This window comes from Ostrea edulis, chromosome 7, assembly GCF_947568905.1.
Source record: "Ostrea edulis chromosome 7, xbOstEdul1.1, whole genome shotgun sequence".
Lineage (NCBI taxonomy): Eukaryota > Metazoa > Mollusca > Bivalvia > Ostreida > Ostreidae > Ostrea > Ostrea edulis.
Genome location: NC_079170.1, coordinates 69,064,943 through 69,077,314, shown reverse-complemented (window position 1 = coordinate 69,077,314; position 12,372 = coordinate 69,064,943). Strand labels below are relative to the sequence as shown.

Below are 12,372 nucleotides of genomic sequence, written 5' to 3'. Positions count from 1 at the left end.
ATAGTTTTAAATATATTAACAGAAACAAGTTCAAAAAGATTTTTAAAATTATTCATTTTATTGTATATGATATGATTTATTAACCAATTATGGACCCACAAGGGGCAAATGTACAAAGAACAGTTATGATTTAAGACACATTGAGGGTTTTACATACGTTATTTGAAGAAGCTATGGATAGTCTATACTTGGATTTTTCAACACCTGAATATAGACTGAACTCTATGATTATGGATGTTGCCTACCACAGGCTCTATAAACCAGCACGGACCATGGATGATATTCCTTCCAAATCATGCCGTCAGTTCCTTAAGCTCAAATTTACAAACAAAGGAGTAGATGCCGTCAACATAAGCAACATTCTTCGTCATAAAAGGGTTCAGTCGTGTATTCCAACTTATTTCAAGTTCAAGTCTACACCCTGTATTTTCTACAGCTATACTTCTACTATTGCATCCAAACTTTTTAATTATAAACAAACTTTGCAGTGCTTAGATATAGACCATCATATACGTAATCCACCAACATGTTCTTGTTCTTCATCTTCTTTCAACTACAGTCCAACTGGACATGTCATTACTGGTGATGTTGATATAGTTGAAAATGAGGACCTCAAATCACTTATTCTTAAAGGTCCTAAATACAGAGAACCTCGGTCTTTTAATTGGCGACAGAACTTCATCTCTATTATGAGTTCTGTCGAAGATTATGCCAGACGATGGGCTAAATATGAAAAAGAACTTGATACATTGTCAGAATGGGTTAAAGCATAAGAGGGATATTAAAATCCCGCATTAGACACATGAAAACCAAAGTACGTACCATCTATCCTTCTGTGTTTAGTAAACCAGAAGTGATAAAAGAATTAGATAGGTTATATGAGGAATATGTTTTGGTTCCAGCTGACAAAGCTAGTAACACCATTGTCTTTGTTTGTAAGGCTCGTTATTACAACTGTATTTTAAACGAATTTGGCATTAATTCCACTTTTGGTAATCATACTCCAACTGCCCTTTCAAAAGACGAAATTCTTCAAAACCATGCTTCAGTTTTAGACACATTTAATATTCCAGTCAATGGGTCGAATGAATATGGGTTACCGTACCTATACTGGATTCCTAAACTACATAAAAACCCTTACAAACAAAGATACATTGCTGGATCCAGTAAGTGCTCTACCAAGCCCCTATCTTTGCTCCTCACGAAAATGTTAACAGCTGTGAAGGAGAAACTTCAAACTTACTGTGCGACTACATATGCCAGAAGTGGTGTTAATCAAATGTGGATTCTAAAAAATTCTAAAGAACTTTTAGTAAACTTGAAATCACAGAATTCTTCCCAAATCAATAGCATTAAAACCTATGACTTTTCAACACTATAGACGACCATTCCTCACGATAAATTAAAGACTAGACTTTTTGACATCATATACAGTTGCTTCTTCAACAAAAACGGAAAACAGAAATATTCATATCTAGTGATCAGTCATTCAAAAACTTACTTTGTTAAACACCACTCTGATTTCACGCACAAGTACTCTGAAGTTGAAATAATTGGTGATCAGGTCTTCCAACAGTCTGTTGGAATTCCCATGGGCACGAATTGTGCTCCTTTGTTAGCTGACCTGTTTTTATATTCATATGAAGCAGAATTTAATCAAAAACTTCTACGTGAGAAGAAAAAATCTCTCGCTGTGACCTTCAATTCGACTTTTAGATATATCGATGACGTTTTGTCTATTAACAATGGTATCTTTCATTCATATGTCGATTTGATATATCCCTGTGAGCTCGAAATAAAGGACACCACAGAGTCGTCCACTTCTGCTTCATACTTAGATCTTTTATTGAAAGTAGACAATAACGGCAAACTGACAACTCAACTGTATGACAAACGGATGATTTCAGCTTCTCCATCGTCAACTTCCCACATTTATGTAGCAATATTCCATTATCACCTGCATATGGCGTTTATATATCTCAACTGATTCGATATGCAAGAGCTTGTTCTGGGTAAAGTCAGTTTTTAAATCGAGGTAAGCTACTGACAAACAAGTTGATGGTACAGGGATTTCAACAGCCTCGATTGAAGTCAGCATTTCGCAAATTCTATGGTCGTTATAACGATCTAGTTCGTCAATACAACCTCGCATTGGGTCAAATGCTGTCTGACGTGTTTCATACCAATTGTTAAGCCGTTCTTGGCACACTGATTTGACTGCCGATAACTCCGTTTACCTGATCAGGATATGGGGCTCACGGCGGGTGTGACCGGTCAACAGGGGATGCTTACTCCTCCTAGGCACCTAATCCCACCTCTGGTGTGTCCAGGGGTCCGTGTTTGCCCAACTATCTATTTTGTATTGCTTGTAGGAATTATGAGATTGATCACTGTTCGTTATCTTCACCTTACATTTAAGACATGTACAAGAGACAGACGTGTATACATAGCATACATGTAGTTAACAAAGTTGTGATTACAATATAATTTAGATTGATTGCAGTATTGGAGTTATTGGTAATAATGATGAATTTGGACTGAAAAATATGACTAGATGTTGTGTATTTACATCTGACACATGTACCATTGCTATAACATAAACATATTGACAATGTTTAGACAATATTGACATGTATTAACCTAATTGTGACTAGATATAGTGCAATATATGCACCACAGTAAATATATACATATGTGTATACCCTCATAATAGTAATTAATGATTACAGAACTGCAAAGGACACCAGGGGACGGTGCTTAAGAATCTCTAACTGTTAAATGGGATCCTCCCTGTGTCCAGTTCAGGACTGTAATTGTCAGTATAATGTACAAAGTATGAAGATTAAAACTCGACTAGATGTAGTGCATTACATGTATTATTGCTATAGCACATGCACTCACATTTAAAACACAGTAATTGTAAATCTATCATAAATCTATATATTATAAGAATATTTGCTTAAAAAAGAAAGAATATAAAAATATAATATTTACAGTGTTGAGAGTGCTACATGTATATCGGGCATTGAAGAACTTGCAGAACCAAGGATGAAGAGCTCCAAGCCGTTTTCAGACAGTTTTATGGATCCTTTTAGGTTAGTTACTTGACAAAATTGCTCTTTTCACACATATTAAAATGTATTTTTTCAAGACATGTATTATTTTATAATTGATGATTTTGATATGCATTTTTTTTATTAGATTGACAATGAGTGCTTCAGAACTGACTTGTGGACAAAATTACTCCTCAGATGAGGAAAAATATGAGCCAAGTTTCATCTGTCTTTAAAGTAATTTTTGTTATAATAATTATTAGCTAAATAATATATAAGTTTTAATTAAAAGAGATTGATGGTGTTGTTTTTTAAATTGTAAAAGTTTAGATAACATGAAGCAAACTACTGGTTATAGGATTAAATATTATTAAAATAATTAGAAATATATCTGGTGCATCAAAATTGGTACCGTATGAGTTTTACAATATAACTTAGTGGTTCACTTAATTGTAATGACATTTTTAATTCTGATGTACACGTATTTTATTTTTTTGCCTAAAGACTTGACCATGGTGTAACCCTAGACGAGTCAGATTCAGAAGAGATTGAGGATGAAGAAGAAAGTGTTGAACATTTTGAGTGCGGCGGTGTACAGGTAATCCGCAACAATGCTGAAATTGAACAACTAGTTCAAGATCGACCAGCCATGGTTTATATTAATGCACTGGTTGCATTGGCAGAAACAAAAGTGGCAAAGATTTGCAGTGTGAAGGGATGTGAAGCTGTGGTGCACATTTGATCAGAAGTAGTGTCTTCTGATGTGTACCTCAGATGGGTAAATCAACCTGCAGTTTTATCTTTTTTTTTATATTTATTTTTTTTTAAACATACACACAGTATATATATATATATACATACATTCTGCAAAGAAACTTGTACAAAATGTTTAGAAGAACTATCAAAGGTATATGTATATATTATTTTCTGAGAGAGAGAGAGAGAGAGAGAGAGAGAGAGAGAGAGAGAGAGAGAGATGAGTTCAGTCATTATTTAATATATTTTAAAAGGGTACAAAAAAAAAAAAAAAAAAAAAACAACAGCAAACAAACACTCAATGAAATAATTGATTCCAGCGGTTCCAGCAGGTGTCAAACAAATCTTTTTCACCATTTTTATATGCAATATGTCTTTGAGTTTCATAAAATGTGTTCATTAGCGATATCACAACATTTACATTCAGTGTCTTCCCTTTACACCTCATAGTCTAGATATAATATTTCAGCCAAAGAACAAGATTATTTTGTATAGTTTTCTTTTCATCCAAAAATCCAAAAATAAAATTATTTTTTGTTATTGATATTTGAAGATTGGTCTTATGTTCAAAATAAACTTCAAATTCTCTTAAGAAATGCTGAACACTATCACATTCCCAAAACAAATGTTCAATTGTTTCTTCTTCTATCTGACAGAATGTACAATTCTTATCATCTCTAATTTTGATTTTGAATAAGTATGAGTTTGAAGCTAAAATTTTGCTCAGAATTCTGTATTGAAACCACTGCAGTTTACAATTACTTGTAACTTTAAAGGGCAGTCTGAAGATCATTTTCCATTCTGTGTCATTTAATTCAAATATTTCATTCCACTTTCTTTTACCAGTAGGTTCTATGCAGTTTTGATTGAGAAGAGTATAAAATTGTCTTGATTTTTTGCATCGTAGAAGAGTGTATATACTCGACATAATCAGAGGGTTTGTTAATTTAATTAATTTTTTATCAAACTTGATTTTTTTCATCCATGCTTTAATAGCATTTATGACACTCATATATTCTAAAAAATTGATTTTTACTTTTGGATAAATGTTACAGAAAAATTCATAAGTCAGGAACAAACCCTCTTCATCAATAAGGTCATTAAGGTATTTAATATTATTGAGAAACATGGATTTATTAAGAAATGCTTTCCCACCCACAAGAAAGTTAGAATTGTAAAATATTGGAGTATCTACTGTTACTGTAAATGGATTTTGTTTAAGCTGTAGCTCAATCCAAGAATCAAATACATCAACCAAAATTTGTTTTTCAGCGATGTCTTAATGTTTTTTATGTTATCTATTCCACATGTAGTAACTTTATTAAGATCTAAATTTGGTATAAAATTATGTAAACCCCTATCTGAAAAAATGAGTTGTCTCATCCAAAACAATTTTAAAGAGGCTATAAAAGCCTTTACATTGATCATTTTTAACCCACCATCCTCATATTGCTTTACGATTACCTCTTTTTTAATTCTATGTTGAGAATGGCTCCACAAGAAAGAAAAGAATAGTTTATCTTGCAGTATTATCTAAAAAGAATCATTTTTAATATGTCAAGCATTTTTTACAAGTCATCATCCATCTTTTTTAGCTCACCTGAGCTCAAGTGAGCTTTTCTGATCACCTATTGTCTGTCGTCTGTCTGTCTGTGTAAACTTTTCATACTTTTGACTTCTTCTCCAGAACCAATGGGCCAGTTTCAACCAAACTTGATACAAATCATCCTTGGGTGAAGGGGATTCAAGTTTGTTCAAATGAAGGACCATGCACCCTCCAAAGGGGAGATAATCACAAAAATGCAATAATTGGGTGGGCGGGGTCATTTTAAAATCTTCTCGAGAACTTCTTGGCCAGAAAAGCTAAAATTTACATGAAAGCTTCTTGACATTGTGGATATTCAAGTTTGTTAAAATCATGACCCTCAGGGCTTCAATAGGGGATCAAACTTTTACATACAAATATATAGTGAAAATCTTTAAAACTATTCTTCTCAAGATCCACTGGGCCAGAAAAGTATATATTTACATGAAAACTTTCTGACATAGTGCAGATTCAAGTCTGAAAAAATCATGGTCCCCAGGGGTAAATTGGAGGCACAATAGGGATCGAAGTTTTACACGTAAATGTGTAGGGAAAATCTTTAAATATGGGCCAAGGTGACTCAAGTGAGCGATATGGCCCATGGACTTCTCGTTTGAAATACCCTGGTACTTATATAGTTTACATTCCAGGTCTGCGCAAACAATCATGAGGCACACAAATGGTTTTCACAACCTCTTCTAAATAGACGTGTTCACAGTGGGGATGTGTTGCTCTCAGCAGTTTTACTGACTTCAGGAAATAATTTTCAAAAGATTTCCCTGTTTTCTAAGTTCTTGAAGCTTCTAATTATGTCTGTCTCATCATTCATAAAAATACAGAGAACTTAAGTCACCCCAAGGATTGAAGAAATTTGGAAAAGGCATCAGAATGAAATTTTGGAAGAATTCAGAGGCCAGGGTGTTGTTGTTCTTGGTGAGTAAATAGTATGATATCAACCAAATGTTTGTATGGCTTGTTTTGTCATAGTATGAGATAATGTTTAAATTTTCAGAATTATTTTTATGCCCCCCTTCAAAGAAGAAGGGCATAATGGTTTGCACCTGTCGGTCAGTCGGCCAGTAGACCACATGTCGTCCGCTCAATCTTTTGAGAACCATTCACTTGATGATAATGATATTTCATATGGGGATTGGTTACAAGTAGAAGAGGACCCCTATTGTTTTTTCAAGTCAAACATCAAGGGTAATTCTACTCAGGACATAGGAATATATTACCGCTCAATATCTTGAGAACCTTTTTCTTGACAGACGTTAAATTTGGTACACTGGTATATCATAAGAAGTAAATGACCTCTATTGATTTTGAGGTCACATTGTCAAAGGTCAATGGTTGAACTGGACATAGTAATGTATTGTCTCCTATATTTTAAGAATTGTTTGCTTGATTGACACCAAACTTGGTACACTGGTACAGTATAAGGAGTAGATGACCCCTATTGATTTTTAGGTCACATGGTAAATCCACTCTTGACATAGGAAGATATTGTCTGCTCAATAATTTGAATTGATGATACTGATATCAATTAAATGATTTGTGTGTATAATCCTTTTTCAATTTTGCACCACAGGGGGCATAGTTGATTTACAAACATCTTTTGTTGCTTAGGTGATGGTCGTATGGACAGCCCAGGTCATTCATCACAGTATTGTACATACACGTTTATGGAAAATGAGACCCACAAGATACTGTGCCTAGTGACCATGGACAAAAGGATGACAGGAAGAAAAAGCGCAATCCTTGAAAAGGCATGTTTTATAAAAGGTCTGCAGTTTCTCTTTGAAAAATGAATAAACGTGGTGGAAGTGGTGACTGGTGCACACGTGCAGATTGAAGCATTAATGAATATGTTTCTGTGTATTTCTTTTTCTCTCTCAGCTTATTGGGTTTCTAACTGAATTGCCAAAACGCACTGTAAAAATATACACAGTTATGTGAAATTTTTCTGATTTCCTTAAGGAGTACATATTTAAATTAAACTTCCTTTAACTATTCTGGACATGTTTTTATTCCAGAAAAGGAGTACCCACAAATAAAGCATTCTTTTGACATATGACACGGGTTAAAAAACCTTGGGGAAAAAATAATAAAGGTGAGATGATTTAAGACTTTGATTGATTGAACATTTTCAAAATTTGGGGAAATGTTAAAACAAGTGAACTGAATTTGAATATTATTTTACAGGCTGGGCAAGAAAAATCCAAAAAGCCAATATTACAGTGGACAAGAGAGAGAGTGAACCATTTTTGGTTTTGTGCCTCTGTAGCAAATACACAAGAAGAGTTTATTGTAAGTTTGAACTGTAAACAAAAATATCACATGATTCCATTAGTGTTAAAAGAGAGTGGGTAAAAAACTTTAGACTGTTCTACTTTTCAGGGCATTTGGTTTGGAGTCATGCATCATGTTGTGAATGATCATGAATGGATTTTGCCGTACAGAGCAGGAGCTAGAAGGTCATGGTAGCATGGCCCATTAACAGAGGAAGGGGACAAAGATTGGCTTGAGGCAGGATCCCCAGCACATGTTGCCGTGCGTGATATTGTCAGGAACAAAAGACTATTAAAGAAGATTCCTTACTACCTTAATTGCCGGTATACACAATTCAAATTGAATTTTTGCTCACATTGGAACTTAATTGCCAGATTTATCCGATTATAATATTCATGCATATCTAATCAAAATGTTGCCATAGGAAAATTTAAAAACATACATATGTATATGTAACAGGCTCCGGGATCATGAAACCGTCTTAAAGTTAAGTAAAAATTTTGACTTTAAATTAAGATTTGAACTTAGCTAAGACTGTTGACTTAAATGGATCACAAAACGAACTTAAGCAAATCTTAACTAAGATTGTCTTAACTTAAGTCTAAGTCTCGAATCTTAAATTGCTATAGCAACAAGGAACTCCTTTGCGTAGAGGTAACAAAAAGATATAAAAAATAAATGACTTAAACAACATACTCAGTATCTAAAACGTCTAGTTTATGATCACTAATGCTGACGCAGGCACATACATGTACCAACACCCCCCCCTTTATTAAAAAGAAACTTATTTTCGTTATTACATACATGTGCATACAAATTTTGATGTATTGACCCCGTCGCCTCCCTCTTTCTAAAAGTAGTAATGAATGAAAATGGAAATGTAAGAGTGACTGAAGCGATAATTTTATTAAATTCAATGCCTTTATTTATTTTGTCGACTGTGTGCGTACATGTAGCAAAGAAGGATAACTCTAATTAATTTCAAATTCGGGCTCGGACTGCACATTATTCATGTGCAAATGCAGACTGCAAGTAATGATTGTTTTCTTCTTCCACATATTGTCAACAAACTCAGTCAGGTAAATACATGTACTTTTGTAGTCGTAACTTTTTAGTGAAACTGTCGTATGTGCACGTGCTACTTTCACATTTACATCTACTTTACGAACTACGATCAGGCAGTGAAACGGACAATCGGGCGATCAATCCTGCGATATTTTGATCACATAAGAAGTCATATTTATGCCTACATGTCTGAAAACGCCCGCTCTCAATTTTTCTAGGCTAGCGGTGTTACTTTTCGATTACATGGATTTGACTTTTTTTCCCTGTAAACAAACTTTATGTCAATACTCTGCTTATAGAAAAACAATTTTTTTTTCATTATATGATTTTCAACGTCAAGATCCTGTTTTCGATCTACCGACAGTCTATTCTTTCTTAAATAAATGATTTGTCCGCTTCATGGTAGGGACAGACATCTTCAACGACGGACATCATGTTAATTTTCTCTTACTCGCCTCAAAAATGCAACCAGCACGGCCATTTTGAACGAACTTAGCGATAGTCTTAGAAAGTTTAGACAGCTCCAAGGCAGTCTTAAAATTTAAGGCAAAATACCAATCTTAAGCCTAAGTGATTTTTTTGTGATTCACTATAAGACCAGTCTTAAGATTTAAGTGCAACTTTATTGATTTAAGACAATCTTAAAGTTTAAGACAGTTTCATGATCCCGGAGCCAGCTTTCTAATTTGTTAGATTAAAACTTTCTAGGAAAATTTCACCATGCATGGAGTGTATTTAGTGATTTTGTTTTCATTTTTTACAGGAGTACAGCTGCTCTAGAGAATTTCCAAAACCTCATTTTGAAGTACTCGTCAAAGCGCCATTCTTACACACCTCCAGTGTACAGAGCTAGGAACCCTGTCGCTGCACTGGACTACAATGCAAATGTTGACAGAGAGGTTACCAAAAGAAAAGATGGATCATTAAGGTTTCTTTTTCTTCTCAAAAACTTCTGATCATTTAGTGAAAGTTAAAGTCTACAATATACCAGTGAGCATTTTGCTTATATGTTTGATATATGATTGTTGTAATGCATTATTAAATACATTGAATATTGTTCTTTAGGCATCAGCGGTACTATAGCAAAAAAAGTGGGCGATGGTCTGCCTACCCAGTAAGACAAGAAAAGCACTATCCTTATGCAACCGATATCATGAAAATGTGTGTGTAGAATAGGATCTTTGACCCTATAGGCATGAATAGGCCAGTTGTCCATGATGTGGAGGATCCACGACTCGTATCCGAGACCCTGGCTCCTGTCGCTCCACCACCAACAGTATCTCTAGTGGCAGAAAAGAAATCACGATTTATTTCTGAGAGCACCAGTCAGAATCAAGAAGAGTGACATTTCTTTGACGTTTTATACCATTGTAATACATGTGCAATATACCTGTAACATTTATGATATTGCAATTATTTTACTGCTTCCATTTATGGTAGTGCATAATTTTGTATATCATACTTTGTTACTTTTAACAGCTTAGTACATTCATTTCAAAATTAAGGATTATTTCCCTCATGCATAGCTCTTATCCTTGGACGAATTTGGCTCCACTTTTTTGGCACGCTGTTTTTGGCTATATTTAGCTCTAAACTTCATAGTTATTTCGGATTTCAAACATTTCAGTTGAGCATCACTGAAGAGACATTATTTGTCGAAATGCGCATCTGGTGCATCAAAATTGGTACCGTATAATAAGTTTTACATGTGAAATAGTGTTTCAAGTATTACATTGTTATTATTCCTTTTAAATTGATGAATGAAAAATGCCACATATGTATTTCAATGTTAAGATGAACTTTGAATTAGATAAATCATCAGTCATATAAGATATGGATGAAATCTTGTCATTATCAACCTAAGACTCCTTCAATGTATCCCACATATTGACCAGAAGGTCAGGATACTGGTCTCTAATCCTCCATATACAACAACTTAGAATGACCTTCCGGTTTCCAGCTCCAAGACGACCATGCATTCACATGACATATTGTCTGTAAGCAGTGTGTCGATGAGCTCTGTTGTAATTGTCATCTCTAGGTTCTGCCACAGCATCATTTCTAAATCTCATGGCAACTTCCAGAACCAGTTCATCTAGGACTATGGTATAGAAATCCTAGAAATGATAACATTACATTGCAGATTAGGAAATTAATGATTATTTTCTATTCAGTATGGTATTAATTTGTTTTAAATTTTGAACAAATGAAAACTTACAGCTAATTTTGTGTGGCAATTTTGGGGTATTTTTCCACAGCACAGTTTTTCCCTCTCGGTAGGCATCTCCTTACAGCTGGTGCATGAGCACCAATCTGGGATTGTAGAGTGATTCCCCGGTGCTGGATCTCCATTGTTATCTGCAGACTTCAGGACATCCATAAGTAATGAGGGTTGTTTCTTGCAAACTAATCTTTGAGTTTCCTGAAGGGCAGCCAAGTCCATATTGGAAACGCATTCCTGAAAATAAAGTTGCTTGTTTTAAAATAAAATTTCTGATAATTAAAGGCTGGCTAAAATATGAACCTTATATATTCTACTTGGCTTAGAAGTATGCATACTTCAAGCTGAGACTGTCTGTCACGCCGAGCCTGTGCTGCCATTTCCAGTCTGTTCAACCCTGCTGGCTGCCCTCGCTGTCGTCCTCTGCTGCGCCTTCCTCGACCACGACTTCTAGAGGCCTGAACTCATAAAAAACATTTCTTTTTTCTTTTTTACATATATCTATTTTTTTTTTTGGTGGGTGTGGAAGGAGGAGTGGATCTTCTACACTACCTCATTAGCTGTAGGTTGTCTTAATTTGTATTTGGTGGGTGGGGGGGATGAATAGAGTTAAATCAATCTGCTCCTACCCCAGTAGCTCTAGGCTGTCTGCCTCTACCACATCCTCTTCTTTGTATGGCATTCACTTGCAATGAGTACTCTTCATCTGAGAAACTTGTTGAATTTGGTGTAACACTTCTTGATCTTGATCCATTTGAAAACTATCTATACAATTATTACGAATGTAATTAAATAAAAAAAATATGCTCTCTCTCTCTCTCTCTCTCTCTCTCTCTCTCTCTCTCTATATATATATATATATATATATATATATATAAAGTACGTTCAAGTAAAAAGCCAGCTCTCGTGAATGTATGTACATGTGTTATCAGAGAAATAATTCTCTGCAACATTTTTGTACAAATCAAGTTTATATTGTTAAAATTTATCACAAAATTTTTCTTCCATCCATTTTTTCTATCAAAAAATGATACGTAAAACCCGATTTACAGCGTCTTGCACAGATACAGATAAAAATAGATATCCCGTTGGGGGCCCCTTCACATATACAAATATCAATCTATTTTCAGTTTAGCCTAAAGTGCTTTTTGTGACGCTTATTTAAGTTTTTAAGCAATTCTGTGAAAGAAACAAGTTTAAAATTGATACAGAGTAAATTTATCACTTACCTCTGATTCCTCCATCTTCGATTTAATGATGAGTTCAGCATCTTGCACGCGCTGCTAAGTACTCGGTTATCTTCGTATCTCGTCCCGAATATTAATTAGCGATGGCTGCAGAGAAGGACAGTTCAAACAAACGGTCGAGTTAAGGCATGTATATGTGTATAAACAACAGCAGGT

At 34.7% G+C, this 12,372-nt stretch overlaps 2 pseudogenes; one reads left to right on the top strand and one right to left on the bottom strand.

Annotated features, from left to right (window-relative positions):
* The first annotated feature begins 3,015 nt into the window (after window positions 1–3,015).
* LOC125656322 (uncharacterized) lies at window positions 3,016–10,582 on the top strand (annotated as a pseudogene).
* A 20-nt stretch (window positions 10,583–10,602) lies between these two features.
* LOC125653805 (P2X purinoceptor 7-like) lies at window positions 10,603–11,191 on the bottom strand (annotated as a pseudogene).
* Between the last annotated feature and the right edge of the window lie 1,181 nt (window positions 11,192–12,372).